This window comes from Grammomys surdaster, unplaced genomic scaffold (assembly GCF_004785775.1).
Source record: "Grammomys surdaster isolate TR1022 unplaced genomic scaffold, NIH_TR_1.0 514, whole genome shotgun sequence".
Classification (NCBI taxonomy): Eukaryota; Metazoa; Chordata; class Mammalia; order Rodentia; family Muridae; genus Grammomys; species Grammomys surdaster.
In genome coordinates this window covers 1,186,805-1,206,955 of record NW_021604933.1, presented here as the reverse complement: position 1 = coordinate 1,206,955, position 20,151 = coordinate 1,186,805, and positions in this window count along the sequence as shown.

Below are 20,151 nucleotides of genomic sequence, written 5' to 3'. Positions count from 1 at the left end.
TCCTGTTTCTCCATCTTTTTTTGCTACCTGCCCTGAGCTTCCTCTTTAAATTTCTTAACTTATTATTTTGTGTATATGTGTGCTTGGCACTGCATGCATATGGAGGTCAGAGGACAACTTTGTGAAGCTGGTCCTCCCCTTCCATCTACACATGAATTCTGGGAATTAAACTCAGGCCATCAGACCTGAATGACAAGCTCTTTACCTGGAGAGCCATTTCACTGGCCCTACCCTGCCCTTTCAACCAGCGTCTGTCTACACTGTATTCAGGCTCTACAACTACACTGCCATGTCTCCATCAAGAAACCTTGCCAAGACCTAAAAGAGAGGGAGGGAGATAGGGGCACCTACTGATCTTATCTGAGATTTAGAGCCTACTAGGAAATTTAGAGACGCCAAAGGCAAAATGTCTGCTGATCTGTCACAGTGCTAGGAACAGTGACTGGAAAGCTCAGAGCTTCCAGAGGAAAGTGCTGATCTTTTAAAGAGAGTCTTGAATATTAACAGTTATCATCACTGCCCAATATATCTGGCCCCTGATATGTCTACTCAGCGGCTCTAATTATTAGTATTTTAATCCACTTTAATTTGAACACTAGAATCCATGGGTTCAAATAAAAATGTGTTTCTAAACCATTTGCTTCATACTGTTGCCTCATACTGAACATCTGTGAAATCCCACCAGCTCTTCTCAGTAGCTAGACGGAGACTGTGGATTTCTTTCTCTCTGTGTTGTAATTACCTCTAGTTCTAAGTGACTCAAATAGTTTTGATGGTGATTGTTTTTATAATGGAAGTAATATGTGGTTAATATAGGACGTTTGGAAGGGGAGCTAGGGAGACGGCTCTCTGGTTAAGGGGGTACACTGCTTTGTAGAGGACCTGAGCTGAGCTCCCAGTACCCATGTCAGGAGGCTCACAGTCACCTGTTACCATAGCTCCAGAGGATCTGGTCCCCTCTTCTGGCCTACATGTATACATGTACACACACACACACACACACACAAACACACACACATGCATGCCCATGTAAAAACAAAATAAATTTCTAAAAAATAAAATTTAAGAGAAAGCTTAAAGTACACATTAATTGCATTAATTAAAGTACAAACAAAACATCACTCTGGTTCAGGGGCCAGTGAGACAGCTCTGCAGCTGAAGTCATTAGTTGTCAAGCCTGACAACCTGAGTTCAATACTCCAGAAACTTCCATGGTGGAAGGAGAAAACAGACTCCAGCAACTTGTCCTCTAACTTCTACATGGGCATCATGCCATTATCATGTATGTGTGCATGCATGAGTGCGTGTACACACACATATACACACATAAAATGTGTAGACATTATAAAAACAACTAAATTCACTATTAGTCAAATACACTGTATACATTAACAGAGGTCTATTTTTGACCCATATCCCATCTTTTATGTATTTTAGAGGGATGGAAGGATATATAGAAGGATGAGTCCAAGGTTGGGTGTGTGACAGTATGAATGAGAGGAGGGGTGAAAGGTTGGTTGGATTATGAATGAGTGGATGGATGATGGATGAAAGGATTGATGATGGACAATGGATAGATGGATGGATTAATGGGTGAATTGTTTATTTAATAGCTTGTAATCTATAGAATATAAAATAATTTAGTTCCTCACTTTACTCTCTTAACTTACATTAAGAAGGCTTTCTTAAGTAATTTTATTGGTCCTCTATTTCTTTAAGGTTTCATTACAGCTCATCAATTATTTTATCAAAGCCTTTATTGTTGAGTTTTGTAGCTTCTCAGTTCTTGACATTGACTTATGCAGTTGGATCTGTTCATGTGGACTCTTAACGAGAAACAGAGTTGAGAGAAATTCTCCAGCCAAGAGCCAGGGTTGTAATATAGTGGTTGAGGCAAGGGGATAATCTCAAACCAAGATCAATCTGAGCTATGAACAGTGCGTCTGAGTGCCGAAGCAGCCGTTGTTGCCCATGCCAAAAAGTGGCCCAGGGGAGGCAGGGTCCTGACATGCAGGGCAGGGGATTTGGAATGGCACAGAATCCCCTATTCAACAGAAGATTCAGCTAAAAGAAAACTGGAAATAATTCCAAAGCAATTGACAAGGGAAAATATGATTTCACTTAAAGTTTCCTTTCTTGGATTTCTCTGACTGACAGTAGGGTAGAAAGTATATATTTATATTAAATGCAGCTCTTCCCTATCTTGGTTCCTCTTTCATGAGTTGTCTGTTATTTGCCTAGTTTTGCACGGAGGGCTCCTTTTCCTTGTTGATTTGTGAGGTCTCTGCGTATTCATTACTTTAATTCCTTATCCTATAGTCTGCAAAAATTGTGCTTAGGATTTTTTGGCTGTTATTTTGCTTGGCAATTTTCAAATGAAACTTATAGTGTACAACTAGATCATCCTATGATTCCCCCTGTAATGTCTATTAAAATATTGTTATTGCATCATGTCTGTGTGTGCGTGCGTCTGTGTGTGTGTTGTGTCTGTGTCTGTGTGCATGCACACATACATGCCTGTGTTCAACAACACATTAGTGGAGGTCAGAGGATATCTCATAGGAATAGTTCCCTCCTTCCATCACATAGGTTTCAGGGATTAAACACAGGTCTTCAGCCTTGGCAGCAAGTGCTTTTTCCTACTGAGTCATCTTGCAGACCCCTCTTTTGAGTTTCTTTTTCTATTACATTCCAACATAATAGCTTCCTCCTGACTGGCATTGTGTCCACCTTTGGCTCTCATCCTAAAGATGAATTGAGCAATGTGGAGATGGGGCTCCTTAACTCACCATCCCAGTCACCTCTGAATGTCTTCCATCACTCCACACTAAAAGGTCACTTCAAAGTGGACAGATATACCTACCTTTCTTGGTTGCAGCTCCAATGTCTGAAACAAGTGAACATTTGTTAAACACTTACATAGTGGATAGAAGAGGATGTCCTGGGACTAACCACCCCCACTGTAATGTCTTGTTACCTCATTTGTGCCTGTTCTAGTGTCTTGAACACACATTGCCACCAATATTGTTTGCATCCAGGAAGATATTGTCTCATAGAATTGTAAACTCAATGCTATATCTTCAAATGCTATAGAATATTGCTTTTAGCTGCTGTTTTGGTTTGACTGTGAAATGTTCCTCACAGACTCATATGTTTGAAGACTTGGTGCCTAGATGGTGACTCTGTTTTGGTAAATTGTAGAACCTTCAGGAAGCAGGTCTGAGCTAGATCAAGTTTATCACCATGGCTCAGACCTTGAAGTTTATAGTCTAGCCCTGCTTCCTAGGACGTTGATTCAATTTTTTCCATGTAGTGCAGGGAGTTGTAGGAAGCAGCTGTCACAGCTTCTCCAGCATAGATTTTCCTGCCACCATGCTTTTCCAACCACAGAGGACTGTATCCCCTCAAACTGTGAGCCAAAATTACTCTCTTCTCCATTACATTGCTTCCGCTTGCTCTTAGATATTTGGTTACTATGAAGATGGGAAAATAGCAAATACATGGGACCACACACACAAAGGTTAAACCCCACAAAGACTGAGACATTCTGCCTGAAAATTGACTTGTGCTCTGAAATTGACTTATGCTGTCAAGTCTGACAGGTCTGAGGAACAAGCTGGAAGATCCGTGGGAGCAGGCCATTCATGAATGTGTCTCTTCAAGATCTTCTTAAACTGGGACCTAGAACAAACTACAACGCAGGAACCATTTCTCTGGAATGATGGGAGAGAATCATAGCCACTCTATTCACGTGATTATCTTACAAACCACCAACATGACATCTCAGATAACACAGATGTTAATTTGGAGACCAGAGAAAGATTTCAAGGAACTAGTCTTCTAGGTTAAAACACATGTGTGTGTGTGCACATACACACAGACACACACACACAAATAAAGAGAGGAAAACCCCATCTAACCTAGATCACATTCCATAGGTACTCTACTCAATTCTAAAGTGAATAAAGTGAATATACTCAGGTCAGAAAACTAAGCTTTAGCAGGTCATATTTAAATAGTCCTCCTAAAAATTCTTCAAGTACTTTCTGATATGTGAGAGCAATAATTTCATGAGGCTTTATATGTGAGGAGCAGAGACTGTGCCATACAGTTCACAGGAACTAAGGGGAGAGGCTGCTATCTTATCTAAGCTAACATCAGATCACTCCATACACAAGTCTATGGCTCCTGAGGCACAGCCCTGAAGTAAATCCCTATGGAATCAATGTTTATATAAGGAACTGCAGTGTCAGACCCAGTCAGAGCCGCCACCTCTGTAAAACCACCTCTGGCATAGGAATAAATAGTGAATGATTACTCTTACTGATCTGACACATACTTTCTTAACACCCATCCGGGCAGTGCACACACTCAGCAATGGGAACCTGCCATGATCCACCACAGAAACTCATACTTAGTGGGAAGCTAGCTTGGGCAAAAATAGGAATGTACACATTGACTGGAACATAAAAGATTTATCTGTAGAGTAAGTTTCTGAGTGTAAGATTACGTAAGCTTTGAAGTTTATAAAAGGGAATCATCAGAAAAACCAGTTTCCCTGTCATTTTAACAAAGTCTAATATCAGTTCTGAAAATAGAGTCTGGCATCTTGTTCACCTGTATGTATTCAAGGCAGAAAGCAATTTACCTGGGGAGGAATTAGCAGCCACAGTCAGGATTTGTAAGTTCTCCTTTCATTTCTGCTTAACAAGAGAGAGATGCAACTTATTTGAAATTCATTATCCCCAAGGAGATAGACTTTGTCCCTCAATCTAATCCAGTCTGAAAAGATTAAAGAAAATTATCGAAGGGATGCTTAAAACATACTGGCCATATGCTCCAGTGTAACAGAGTGATGGAAAGAAAGGACCCCTCCTTGATTGCTGATACAAAGCTGACCGTCACTGTGTACAAACACAGTCATAAGGTAAGATTCTAATTAATCTCCACCCCAACAAATGCACGGATACCAAATAAATCCCTCCAGCAAATGAAACCATGAGGAGTGAGTCCAACTTGAACTTGCTCCTGAAATTAGACTTTTACAATGTCCTCTAAAGGCTCCCCAAATTCCTGGGACCCTTTCGTTTTCAACTCCAGCATCTCACCATTCTTGGAAAAAAGGACAATCTCCTGATGCAGGGGATTGGTGGACAGAAAAGAAGAAACACTGCAGATCTAGATTTGGCAATGTCCACCACATGCTTCCAATGTTATTTTCATTATCTTTTAATTCTGTGTGTATATGGGGGTGAGGGAGTACATGCACATGATTAAGGGTGCCTGTAGAGTCCAGAAGAGAGTTGGATCCCCTGAAGTTGGGGTTACAGGTAGTTCTAAGCCACCCAGCGTGGGTGCTGGGACATGAGCATGGGGCCTCTGTAAAAGCCTAACATGCTGCTAAGCACTAAGCCAGCCACCTCTTCAGCCCTGCAGACATTCCTGCCTTTTTGACTTCTAAACAATATTCAGTACCTGGCTCCCAGGAAGTAATTCATAATGAATGTGAATGAATAGCTGTAAGTGTTGTTTGGGAAAATTTAAAAATTGAAAGCAACTTAAGTATTCACAAAATTTGGCTTTCTGCAAAGTATGATGCGCCAATACATTGAACTTAAAGGGATATAGGAGTTATTCAAGAAAAATTAATATGTTTGGCTACACAAATGTCTGCATGGCAAAAATGTATAACACTTTACAACATCAAAAGACAAATGGGTATATTAAGGTAATACATATACATATCTGACAATTGACCATTTATTTGGTGCAAAGGGGTTCTTTAACAGGACAAGAAGCATCTTACAAAACACGGCCAAATGACCACGAGAAAAGGCCCCTGACATACAATTCAAGAAGTGTAAATCATGTCCGTAGCTATGTTCAACTTCTCACATATAAACAAAGTAGTATCCAGTGGTAACCAAGGCTTAGAGAAGGGGTCTCCCTCACTCATCTTGGCTGGAAGTATAAATTAGTATATTTTTCGATGGATGATGTCATAACCTACTAATTTTAAATCCTTCATTACAAGGGATTACATTATAGGGGTTTAGCCTCACACATATACTGTACAGGTAAATATGTAAATAAGATTATGTATAATGGTGCCATTTATAATATCAAAAACCTACAGCATATTAAGTTAAGCTGATGCTACATGGTAGAACACAAAGCTAGTGTTAGAAAATGTGATACGGCAAGATATGGATAGATGTGGAAAACAGTGTTCAAGAACCATGATGTTGTAAACATTGATTTTAAAATGCGAATGGAAAAGGTGAAGGCTAAAGAGAAACGCGTATGATATGCACATATGAACACAGATTTTCTCACAGGCCCATAGGAAATGTCTTAAAGAATAAGAAAGAAACACGAACGGTAGAATTTCCGAATACACTAGAGAAGCAAGACTTGTATTTTATTTCATATTATTCTGGACTATTTGTTTTTTCTTCTAATATTCCATATTTATCTTAGAAATGAAACTAGCCTGAACCACCTCTCTGTTGGAGCAACTGTTTAAATACTAGGGATCCAGCGGTATCCAGACAAACATGATCCTTTCTCGAGAAATGAGAAATAGAAAGACATTAAAGTTCTATTACAATAGACAGATAGTGGTATCTTAGTCAAGTTTCTAATACTAGAACACAATACCTGAGATTAAGACGTTTATAATAGAACACAGGTTTATTTTGGCTCATGGTTCTATAGGGTGGAAGTCCAAGCGCATGCTCAAAGCTTTGGACTCAGGACAGAACCGGGAGAAGCTGGCGCATGCCCAGGAGAGAGAAGGTACAAAAGGCAGCCTTGTTTCGCTACAAGCAAGCCCTTCTGGCAGAAACGAATTTGGGCTCATGAGACCGATGTGAATCCTTCTCAATTAGCTAGTCACCACTTAAAAGCCCCACCACTCTTCAGTACCATTACATGGCAATTAGATTTCAGTAAGGGATTCCAGTATTTCAGCCTTAGTGGGAACTGTGGTAATATGGAGAGTGGTCTGACCTTAAGACCTCTAAGCACTTCAGTGATCATTGAGAAGTGAGATTTACTCCTACCGAGAACAGACAGGAACTGACTGTGGTGGTGTGACGTGGTCTGACCATTAGTGAGGAACTTTCTTTGGGGCTGGCCTATTTGCAGGCGAGACTGTGAGGACCAGCCGTTCTCCTTGTGCTAATCTGAAGGGTCACCCGGGGAATTTTGCCTAATCTTATCCGTTTAGGGTGGTTCATGGCAGGAGCCACAGGGCTCAGGTAGAATTCTGAAGACGGCTCCAGGGCTGGGAATTGCAGAGGTCACAAGCCATCAAGGAAAAGTAAATAGCCACCTCTGGATACTTTCAGAGAGAAACGGAATCCGGAGCCCTGAAGAGGCTCCATCAGGTCCACAGTCAGCTCCTCACTTAGCAGTTTCAGAAACACATCTGTATTTGCCTGGGATGAGAAAGTGATGGCGGCAACCGAACAGATGGCACCAGAATGGACCTGATTATATACGAAGATGTAAGATTCATTACCGCTCAATGAGGGGAGGAAAGCATTACCCAACGGCCGGTCCTGGAACAATTAACTAGCAATTTAGAGAAGCAGTAATTTTAGAATCTCACTTTCCGCTACGCATTGAGATACATTCCAGTTGGGTGGAAGAGTTAAGTGTTTTTCTTTTCAAACCTCAAAAAAAAAAAAAAAGTCTCTGAAAGACATTGAATCCAATACTTTCTGAATCTCTAGAGGAGAAAAAAAAAATGGTATGGGCCTAGAAGCACTACTGGAATTTTTAAAAAAATTAAGATCTGTATTATAAAGTTGGCTTAAAAATGTAAAGCACAGAAGCAATCAGCGAACAGAAATACTGCAGCAAATGTAATGAAGGGCAGTAAATTTAATATTTAAACCCAAAATATTGATCAGAAATAAGCCTCTAAACATCTGAGCGCCAAATAAGCTGCCAACGAGGGCAATGTAATTAATGAACAAAGATTTAAGATGTTTAGTCCCTAGAGAATAAAAAACATAATTCAAACATGAAGGTACTATATACAGTTTCCAGTGTTATATCGACATAAACTCTAAAAATAATTTCTGGGAGGAGGGCAGTGTTTCTATTTAAGATGTGGGAAGCCCTAACTACACAACCATGACACATACAAAGAACTTAGCACAGACCCATGTAGGCTCTGTGATTGCTGCTTCAATCTCTGTGACCCCTGAAGAGCCCTGCTTAGTTGATTCTGTGGGCCGTGTTTCCCTGGTGTCCTTGACCTCTCAGGCTCCTACATTCTTCCTCTCCCTCTTCCTCTGGGTTCCCCGAGCTCTGTTTAATGTTTGGCTGTGGGTCTCTGTGTCTGCTCCCATCAGTTCCTGGATGAAGCCTGATCTTGGGGTCCTTTTCCTCCTAGTGAGTTGCCTCATCCAGCTTTGATAAGAGGGTTTCTGCCTAGTCTTGTGGTAACTTGTTAAGCCCTGTTTGGTCTACATCCCTTGGAGGCCTGCTCTTTTCTGAAGGGAAATGGAGGAGGACAGAACTCATTGAACAAGCCATAACATCATGGTTTGAAAGCCAAGAGACTAAAATGAAACCTCACTGTCCTAAAGTGTAAAAAGTGACAAGCTCTTCTCAAAACAGATGAGATCCTGTCTGTGAAGGGTCTCCACAGCTACTCCTGTCTGTGAAGGGTCTCCACAGCTACCCCTGTCTGTGAAGGGTCTCCACAGCTACCCCTGTCTGTGAAGGGTCTCCACAGCTACTCCTGTCTGTGAAGGGTCTCCACAGCTACTCCTTTCTGTGAAGGGTCTCCACAGCTACTCCTGTTTGTGAAGGATTTCCATGGCTACTCCTGTCTGTGAAGAAGCAGCAAGAAGACGCCAACATAAATTCGAAGGCACACCTTCTCTTTTTATTCTTTAAAAGATGCCATACATGTATAAATCATGTATGTGGTGTACCTTGTTCATATCTACCCCCCACTCTCCTTCCAACTCCCCCTCACTCCAATCAACACTTTGAGATCTTTCCTCCAACCTCGCGTCATTTTTCTTTTTATAACTCACTAATCAGTGCAGCCTATTGCACATAGGAGTGGGATCACCCACTGGGGCACAGGCAGCCTAAAATTAGCCACTGCCCCAAAGAGAAGGGAGTCCCCTCTCCCCAGTATCAACTGTCCCTCTTCCCTCCATGCCTGAATTTTTAACTGTCTAATCTTATCCAGGTCTGGTACAGCTTTCCCCAGCCCTGTGAGTTCATGTACGTAACGATCATGCCATGTCTAGGGGCCAGCATGCTTCAGTGGTCCTCCCATTTCTTCATCTGTTTTATCCTCTTTCATTCAATCCACACCCTTACCTACCATGCTCCCTGAGCCTGGCTTTGGAAGAAGGGTTCAAATACTCCATCCATAGCTGACCGCTGATCATTGCTTATTCTTGGCACTTGAACAGTTATGAGTCTCTGCATAAACTACTACACACCACATTTTAACTGGCTTTCAACTAATGCAATGCTTTAGAGTCTCCTCCAAGCCCTGGCCTCATAGTCAGTGCACACCACACACATGCCACCTTTACAGGACCCTCCATCCAATGAATACGAGAAGTAAGAAAAAAGATAATGCCAGATAGGAAGAGAATACCCCTCCCCAACCCTGGGTGACATCACAACCTTACCATGTTCAAGACAGTGGTTTGGTGAAGCCTGGTCACACGACAGAAAATCTTAAAGGACAGGATATCTACCAAGCACAGCATAGAGTGACAACCCCTCCTCCAAAAAAATGGGAGAAGATAATGAGAATAGAGGAAGCTCTTCAAGGGGATCACACCCCCTAAACCATGCTAACTCAAGGAGGGCTGTGACACATAGAAGATGTTGAGTTTCACAGCACTGAGGAGCCCCCAGCCCCATTGAGGTAGAGCTTTGATTCCACGTAGAATACCTAAAGCCGACAGTGTACTTGTCCAAGGTGAAGCTTCAACATAGCCTGGTCTCTGCTTGAGAGAACTACTGTAGACTTAGCTCCTAATACTTCAGGATAGTGAAAGACACAATCTTTTCTGTGGGTAAATATTATTACCTGTAATTATTCTTTAAACCCAGTGCCCAATTAAATAAAGAATCAGACACCATCAGAAAGCAGAAAAGTGTGAAATAAGGAAAATAACAGTACATATGAGCCTGAGAAGTTAGAATTAACCATGAAAATGAACAAGAAACTAAATAAATAATAAATACACGACACCTATTATGTCATGGTTTCATGGGCAAAAACCATTCTTCCTAGGCTGGAATACAGTAAGGGAAGACTAAGGAGTGGTCTTGGTTAGGATTTCTGTTGCTGTGATAAAACACAATGTTCTAAAACAACTACAGAAGAAAATGGTTTATTTCATCTTACAATTCTCAGGTGACACTTTATCACTGAGGGAAATCAGAAGGTATTTCAGTGTCTAAAAATGCTTAGAGTAATTTTAAAATGGGCTTACGAGAAAAAAAATAATGTTTGTGACGTTATGTGCATCTTAATTAGATTTAGTTAGCCATTTCATGATATGTACATATTTCAAAATATGTTGTACAATTTTTGTTGACAAAAAGAATAATAATCAGAAAAACAATATGAGGAAAGTAGGAAATTTTGGCCAAGAAATGAAAGCAATAATGAAAGTCAAATGGGCATGTTATTAAATCTTTAAAAGACCATTAATTGTATATAACCCAAACTACTACAGTGAATTACAGGGTTCATAGCACATGTAATAGAAAAAACACGACAACACAAACACAGAACAGGAATGAGTCAGGAGCAAGGCAATTGTAGTTTAACATTGATCATAAAGTAGTTATTTGAAAGTATGTATTTATAAATCAAATGAGTCACAGCATAATCTGCAGAGAAATTATACAACAAATACATGTATATTTCAAAAGCCAATGGAAATGATAAAAAATAATATATTGAAGCATTCAGTATGCTTAAAGAGGTACAAGAAGGGAAACTGAGGAAAAACATACAGAGTGAGGGGGGGAAAACAACCAAAAACAACAACAACAACAAAAAACCCAAAACACCAAAATATGGGGCCTAAACTTAATCATGCCAATATACGCACTGAATGTTAGTGGGTAGCTGCTCGGAGGCAGAAATCGTTGGACTGTGTAAGACAACAACACTCAATTATAACCCAACTAAGGGAAACATTTTATACCTAAAGATTAAACATGTTAAACTGGTTAAACATGTAAAGGATGTACCACACAGCCTATATATTTGAGGCTCAGGAAACACAGCGCAAGAAGGGTGGGAAGACTGCAGGAGCCAGAGGATCAAGACAGTTCTGCAAGGTTTGTCTTACATATATGACAGGAACAACACCAGGTGACATGACAACATGGAGGGAAGAAACTTCAGGTGGCCCTACCTTAGATGAAGATCTACAGTGACTGATGAGAGAGGAGAAATCAGTCTTCCCTGGGGATGAGATCATGAGCTGACTATCCAATACCAAGCAATCAACCCTGAACACACACATATACATGGGGACACTAATTGGAATCAGCTGGTTGTGTTTATATATTTATTCGTATAAGCGTATAAGTAGCAATAATGATGAAATAAATTAAATGGGGGAAATATGCCACGCAAACACTAAACTTAACACAATTGTATCAATAACTGCAAAGTAACTTTCAAAATAAACAGTACTGGATATAAAAGAAGCCATTTTATAATAGCAACATGCTAAATGCAAAGAGTTAACAAAACAGTCATAAACGTCTATACACTCTTACACGGAGCATTAAAATATACAAGGCGGAAAATGAGAGCACAGACACAGAAAATTCTATAGCCATGATTTTATTTTGAACTTTCTCTTGGTAATCTGTGGGCAAGAATAAGATGAACTCAGGACGATACAGTAGATTTTGAAAACTATTAAAAATGTATAAAGCACTGAACCAAAACATTCTCAAAAGTTTTTAAAACACAAATGAGATAAACATAAGTAGATCATATTAGGAGCCATAAAACAATTATAAATACGTATCAAACATCTGAAATCAAACCAAGTATTTCATATAGCCACAATATAAGTTTCAAATCAAGTAATGCTATGTTGTGATTTGAATGTATTCCTGTCTGTCCCATAATTCATAGCAAATTTCAATTGTCATTTCAAAAATATTAAGACATGGGACCTACCAGAGGTAAGAGATCATGGGAGATTCACCTTCGTGGTTGGGATTGGTGCCATGATTTCTGCTCTCCCTTGCCTTCTTTTCTACTGTGTGAAACCCACAGAAAGACTTTGCCAAATGACAAACAAGGATTCTGGACTTCCCAGCTCCCAGAAGTGGGTGTTCTGACAAAGCAGCACGAGCTGAACTAAGACATATTAAAAGATTTTTAAAGCTCTCCAAATATTCCAAACTTAAACAATATATCCCATTAAAAGTCATGAGCAGATAAGAGAACTCGCAAGGGAAATTAGGAAATGATGAACTGAACAGTAATGAAAATACATCAAGTTAAGCTTCGTGCGACCTGGTTACAGTGTTTATTATAAATGGACATGTATAGCCTTGGATATCTATATTAAGAAGAGGAGAGGCCGGGAAAGCTCAAGAGCACCAGCTGCTCTTACAAAGGACACAGGTTCAGTTCCCAGCACCCACATGGTGGCTCACAACTACCTGTCACTCCAGTTTCAGGCAAACTGATGCCTTCTGGCCTCCACAGACACCAGGCGCACACATGGTGCACAAGCATACCTGTAGGCACTCCTGTATACAAATCAAATAAAAAATAATATTTTAAAGAGAGGAAAAATATAGAGCCGATTATTCATGCTTCCACAAGAAGACTGATAAAAGCAAGCAAGATAAAGTCAAAGGAGGACAAAGTAAATGAATAAAAACAAGAGTAGACATCAAAGAAAGAACAGAAAAAAAACTAAGTTATAATTAGACTCTGAGAACAATTAATGAAAGTAACAAAGTTGTAGCAAACCTGATCCAGGTATAAAAAGGGAAGGCAGAAGTTTCCAGGAATGAGATAAATGCCATCACTACACGTTGCATCTATGTCACAAGAACAGTAAAGGCTGAACATGGGTGTTATCAAGTCAGCACACGCCAAATGAATGTGAAATGGATAACTCCTTAAGAACTAAAAATATTCAAAACTGATACAACATAGAAAATCTCAATAATATAGTCCTAAATCTACTTAAAGTTGAATTTGTAATTAAAAAACAACTCTATTAAATAAAGGTTACTTTCAAATAGCTTCATTGGTGAATCATGTCAAGCATGAGATGATAATGCCAGTCTCACAAAAGCTCTCTTAGAAATAGAGGAGGACACTGGTGATTGGAAGGTTTAGGACTTGACAGTAATGAGAGGGTGAGGAAGAGAAACGGATCAGAGAGAATGAAAACCAAACCTGAGGCTGTATAGAAAAGTCGTGTGGAAACCTCACTTTCAAGGGAGCTTGAATCTTACAAAATAGTTACTCACTTACCAGAGTGCAATCCTCATGAGTGGATAATGCCATTCACAGAAGCCACGGGTTATTAACTGAAAATTCCAGGGCCAGATTGGGAGGCTTCCTGTGAGTTGTTGGTCAGAGAGTAGCATGAAGGCTGGGGAAGTCATAGGCCTTTAGGGGGAACCTACTAGTTTTGTTTTGCTATATGGCTGTGTTGTCAAACTGCTTTCTAAATAGTTTGTGTTTGTAACTATAAGGGTTGCTACTCTCAGCCTTGGTCTTTACAGTAAGCAACAATTAATGCAGGGACTCATAGCTGGTAAAAGTGCTGAGATTCAGTAACCGTTGAATGCTCAGCCCTAAGCATAACATCTACGTTACCACCTGGCCCCAGGGCTTAGAGAACACGTTTAGGGATTGGAGAGAATGTAAGATCCGGAGGATGGAAAGATCGGTATCAACGTCTGTCTTCTGGTGGCTGCACCCATGAGCTCACAGCAGCTGTGGTTATCTGTAAAAGATCTGCACAGATAAGGGCCCATCAACATCCCATCGTGATTGGAGAGGAGATCGTGAGCTCCGCCCCCCCCCCCCCCCCCCCCCCCCCCCACACCCCCTACCCTCCCCCCCCTGCCCCGCACCCAGAAGCTGTTGGCAGTTAATGGCTGCTGGAGGAAAGAGTCATTTTCTTCAGTGGTGTAGCCACTGTTAAGCTGTCCATGCTCCACTAAATAATCCCCCGCCGAGGCTCGGGCAAGCAACGCTAATTAAAATCAGTGGACTGTAAAAAGAAATAAATAACAACAAAAAAAATCCCATTAAATAAATCATCCAAAATAGAAAAAAAAACAGGGATGCTTACTGAGAAGAAGAGTTTCAGTGTGGGGTGGAGGGAGAGATTGTAATGGGGGTTGGCGAAAATGACCCAAGGACATTATGTACATTTATAAAATTGTCTGAGAGTAATACATTTGTAAAAAAAAAAAAAAAAGACCTTTAAAACAGAAAGAGAGGAGGAGACAGTGTGTTATAAAATTATAACCTTGATACCATATCCTAAAACAGATACAATGAGAGAACAATATGTTTCGTGAACAGGTTCACAAAAATATTTTAACAAAATCTTTGAATCAAATGCATCAGTGTATTATGTATAATAAGTTTATATATAAGTAATATTACATATCATAAAAAGTATATTATAAACAGCTGGGATTTGCTCCAAGAATACAAGGTTATAGCCATTCAACATAAACCCAATGTAATTAACTAAATTAATAAAGAAAGAAAAAAATCACATGATTATTTCAACAGCTGCATTTAAACATAAATATCCTTGAATACATTTTTTTTTTAATTCTCTAGGATTTTCTTCAAGTCAGGAACTATACCTTCAATCTGTTTACAAAAAAAAATAGCCACTGAGCCTAGATCACCCCCACCCCATACCACAGGGTTCAGGTGGGCAGTCCACGCCTGAGATGACCCCCAGTCCAGCACCATGCAGCTCAGGCAGATAGAGCACCTTCAAGATCACTCCCACATAGTGCCATGGGCCAATGGGCAGAGAACAACCCCCAGTCCTATGTCACAAGGCTGACCAAACCTGAGAGGATTCCTGTCTGGTGCCACATGACACTCCTGAGGTGACTCCAGATACCCAGAGGACCTTAGCACCACTAAGATGAGCAAGTGGTGAAGAGATTGAAGAGAACAAGAAGCAGAAGGATGTGAGCACAATGAAGACAGGAGAAGCTGGAGGCTCGAGGATAGTGAGGAACAGCCTGATGTGAGTAGCCAGGGATGCCACCTAAGGCCATAGTGAGGTCCTGACTTGTGCTGTGACCAAGGGCCTCGTATTGATCCATGGCCTCGTATTGATCCATGGCCCTGCAGCAAGGTGGTTTGTTACCACCAAAGGCCAGGTGGATCTGGTCTGGGCTGCCCTCTAGGGGCATGTCGTTGTCTTAGGGCTGTGTAGAGCTGGCTCTACCCTCTTACCAGCTGCACCACTCAGGACAGCAGGCCCTGCACCTTGTCCGGGCAGCCCAATAGAGTTGGCCATTCCAGCATGGGTGCAGGTGAGCCATCCCAGAGGGCATGAGAGAGGGAGAGCTGGCTCTGTCCCTTGATGGCTTCAGCACTGGGTGAGCTAGCTGAGACAGTGCTAGTGAGTTTGCTCTGGTGGCAAGGTGTAAGATAGTTGGCAGGCTGACCAGCTCAGCTACCACCCAGCCCCATATCCTGGGCTTTGAGTTGTCCCACCCCAACATCTACCCCATCTGTGAACTGCTGGAGCATGTGAAGGGGCCCATCCTACACATCCATAGCTACAGGGTTTCCATGACACAGGACAACAACAGGATATCTGAGAGAAGTCCCAGTGAGAATCCAGTGTTAATAGAGTAACAGAAGTCAGAGGTCTCAAACCAGACTAATGACTCATTGTGATAAGCATTTACAAATAAAAAAGAGTAGACAAAAGGGGAATACTGTGGGACACATTGTGACAGATGAGCATTTGCAAATAAAAAAGAGTAGACAAAAGGGAATACTGTGGGACACATTGTGACACACTACAATAAGATTTTTTTTCTCTTTTGGCAAGTGAATGGAATTAGGGTACATGATGTGAAATTCATAAAGAATTTAACTTTTTGTTGAAAAAGTTAAATTTAAAAATGGCTACTGAGGGCTGAAGAGATGGCTCAGCAGTTAAGAGCACTGACTGCTCTTCCAGAGATCCTGAGTTCAATTCCCAGGAACCACATGCTATCTCACAACCATGTGTAATGGGATCCAATGCCCCCTTCTGGTGTGTCTGAAGACAGCTACCATGTATGTACATAAAATAAATAAATGGTTCATTTTAAAAGATGGCTAACATCCTAGTTCATCATGAAATAAGATATGGGATAAGGCAATGGTGTGTCTTCTCATGCCTGTATAGCAGAGTGGCACACTGGAGCCCTAGTCACTGCTATAAGGAGAGATACAACGGAAAACAGGAAGCTGAGCCTAGGTTTATTTCCAAGTCACGAAATCTGCGTGTAATGAACTTGAAGACACCAGTGAAATTATTACATACAGTAACTAGTGAAAGCACTAAGGCTGTAGCATACCAGACTGATAACAAAATCACTTCTGTTTCTGTATCCCCAAAGTTAGAAAATAGAATTTAAATATGTAATAACATTAAATTATCCAGCGCCTTTATAAAAGGTAGGCTAGACCTGTAACAGAAACCATAAAACATCTTAAGAGATCTAACTAAATTGGAGGGTTAAATGATGTTTACTGAAGAAATAACTCAGAATTGTTAACGTATCCATTCTCCCAAAATTGGCCTACAAATTCACAACAATCTCATCAAAATTACTAAACTGGCAATAATGGAAATTTGTGGAATGCAAGATTCTTGCCAGAATTAGAAAGCTCGTTCCAGTATTTATATGGATATGCAAAGGACCCAAAATAGTCAAATGCTATTAACAATGAGTAAGTCAGGAGGACTTATCCTATCTTGTCTCAAGAGTTATTTTGAAGCTAAAGAAAATATGAGTGTCTGTACTGACATAATGGTAAATAAATAGGTAACCAAACAGAATAGAAAATTTAAAACTAGATCTAAATATATATGATCTGTCACTTGTCAACCAAGTCACCAAGCCAATTTGAAGAGAAAAAAAATCGTCATTTTAAAAAAATCATGCTGAAACAGATGAATATTCATGAAGTAAAGGGCAATCTCTGTCTATGCCTCCCTCCTCACAGAAATAAATCTGAGGAGTCAGAAACCTAAATGCAGAAGCTAGAAGCATAAAGTCTGTAGGATATAACAAAAAAAGAGTAAACCTTCCTGACCATATTAATAAGACAAAGATATCTTAGGACACCAAAAGGACTACTCTTAAGATTTAAAAATCAATAAACTGGGTTTTGTAAAAAGAAAATGTTTATATTCTACGAGGATACACTTATAACAAAGTAAATAAGCCAAAGTCTGGAAAAGAAATCCCCATTGTACCTGACAAACAAACTGTAACAAACTTCTGTAAACTAAAAGTGAGCCAAACTTCATAATAAGTATACTTCATGATGGAAAATCCTAATTGCTCATAAGGCTTAAAAGGTACATTTGAAAAGGTGTTTACCATTGTAGATCACGAGAAAAATAGGTGTGGGATGGGATTCAGTCCTGCTAGGATGGCTACAATAAAATCAAATGGTAACTTGGAGTTTTAGCCAATGTATATGGCTCTGCCCAACCTGTAAAATATACAACTATTTTGGATATCTATGTCAAATTAATTTACCTATCCTCTGCTCCAGCAATTCCACTCCCGGGAATAAGAGACATGAAAATGCATGCCACAACAAAAGGGAAAATATTTCTAAGTTGTCCATGGATGCTTACCTCAACTTCTTTCATAATAAATCCAACTTTGAAACAACCCAGTGTTCATCACTGGAAGCATGGATAAAGATGCTGGAGTTATTGTGCAAAAGAAAACACCTACGCAAAGGTGAACCACTTATGTATGAAAAACTGTGAGCAGCTGTCAGACACACTAGGTTGGACAAGAACTAACGCTTGACAAAAGAATTATTTCTGTTAAATCTCTTGGATCTAAAGGGCAAGAACAGTCTAAGTCAGTAGTACTGGAAGCTATAGCAGTAGCTCCCATGAGCAAAGCAGGGGGTGTGGGGAGAGTACAGGTGTCCCAGGAGAACTCCTTACAGTGAGGGAAAGACCCTCTCTCTTATCCGGGGTATAGGTCTGAAGCTAGACCTAACAATCAAACCGTGTTAAACTGAACTCATAAAAGGGGTGCAGTTTATTTGATGCAAGTTACATACACATCCATTTCAAATGTTAATAATGCCTCTGGTAAGGGTAGAAGGAAACTATTGGACAATAATTTTATAAAGCATTCTGGTAGTACTAACCAAAAGATGATAGTTTTTAACAATGATTTAACTTCATAGTTTTACCTATGGTAAATCTCAAAAAAAAAAGCATTCCAAATAACAAACAGTTGTGTGTTCAGGAATCAGTATCATTGCGATGATATGATCTGAAACATTTCAAATCTAACACCACATGGTAATCAAATGAAGCACAAGAAGCCTATAGACAGAATATAATTTATATTAACCTTATATATACTATATGTTATGATAAACTGAAGATACTACAACCTTTTATATTCTTATTAAAATACACAAGATATGGAGATTTGTTCTTAGGTTGCATTCAGGATAATAACTGCTCCATATTTTCAGTTTAATTTATTTTCCTTTAATATTTTTTTAAGTTTTCCCTTGACATTTTTACAATGCTGTAATTTTCTTCTCCTTCCTTCCTTCCTTCCTTCCTTCCTTCCTTCCTTCCTTCCTTCCTTCCTTTCTTTTCCTCACTTAGGTGGCTTTAACTGGTCTGAAACTCACTATGTGGACAAGACTGGACTCAAGCTCACAGCAATCCTCCTGTTTCTGCCTCCTGGGTGCTGGAATTAAAGATGTGAACCACTATATCCAACTAACACTTTTACATTTCTAAGAAATTCTTTCTCTTTACCCATTCACATGCAAGTCTTCTCCATTTATTTTCTCATGTGTAAGCTGTTTATATCTCATAAGAAATCTATAGCCTATTTTTTCGTTATTGTTATGAATACACAAGGAACCCAGCTTTACCACATTGCATATAAGATGGACCTCCTTCGTAATCCAAATGCTCAGAGTCATGTTATATTATGAAACATAGTGTCAATGTAAAAGATTAAATATATTTACTTTGTGAACGTTTAAGTATGACAGCAACATTTAGTCTCTCCTTAGTGAGATCCAGTTAATGTCCTTTTTCATTACTCTTGTCTGACTGATAGCCCTTCAACTTAATGTCCCACTTCCAGTCACCAGACGACGACTTTCTCTTCCCGCACCCCTCCCCCACCTTGACATGGATAGACTCATTGGTTCCAGAGTTCATCTCAGTCTTGCTTTTATCCCATGCCATAGACAACTGCACAGACACTGTGGGGTCAGCCTGTGGAAGAAACACAGGGACCCTGAGACTGGCCTCTCTCTCTCTCTCTCACGGTCCCTGGGATCCTTGTTCTCTACCTGCTGCTGAGCTAGTAACTACACCTACCTTCCCTTGATCCCCAGCAGCAAGAGGCGTCGGAGCCTTTGTGTCTCCTGTTCCTGCCAGAGCTTTATTAGCCTTGACAGGTTCCGGAAAGCCTATGAAACATCATAATCCCTCTTGTCTCCCGTAGAAGCAAACAGAGTTAGAAGAAGCTGAGGCGGTTGGAAAGGCGGCAGAGATGTCCCTGGAGAACCCAGCTCCAGCCAGCCTTCCTTCCTTGCCTGGGTCTCCCCCTCTGGGCTCAGACCTTCTCTCAGGAGTCTGGCCAAGCGTGCTGAAGGGGAGCTAAAGAGGTGACTGTAAATTGAAATGAACATTCTGCTGAAAAGAATCATAGTGATGATAAATAGCTTCATGGGGTGCTGGCGATTTAGAGATGGCAGAGGGCTCATTCTCTCTACCTACTCCGAAGCATAAATTTGAGTCAGAGATGTGCCTCCCTTGTTCTAATCTGAGAGAGAGAGAGAGAGAGAGAGAGAGAGAGAGAGAGAGAGAGAGAGAG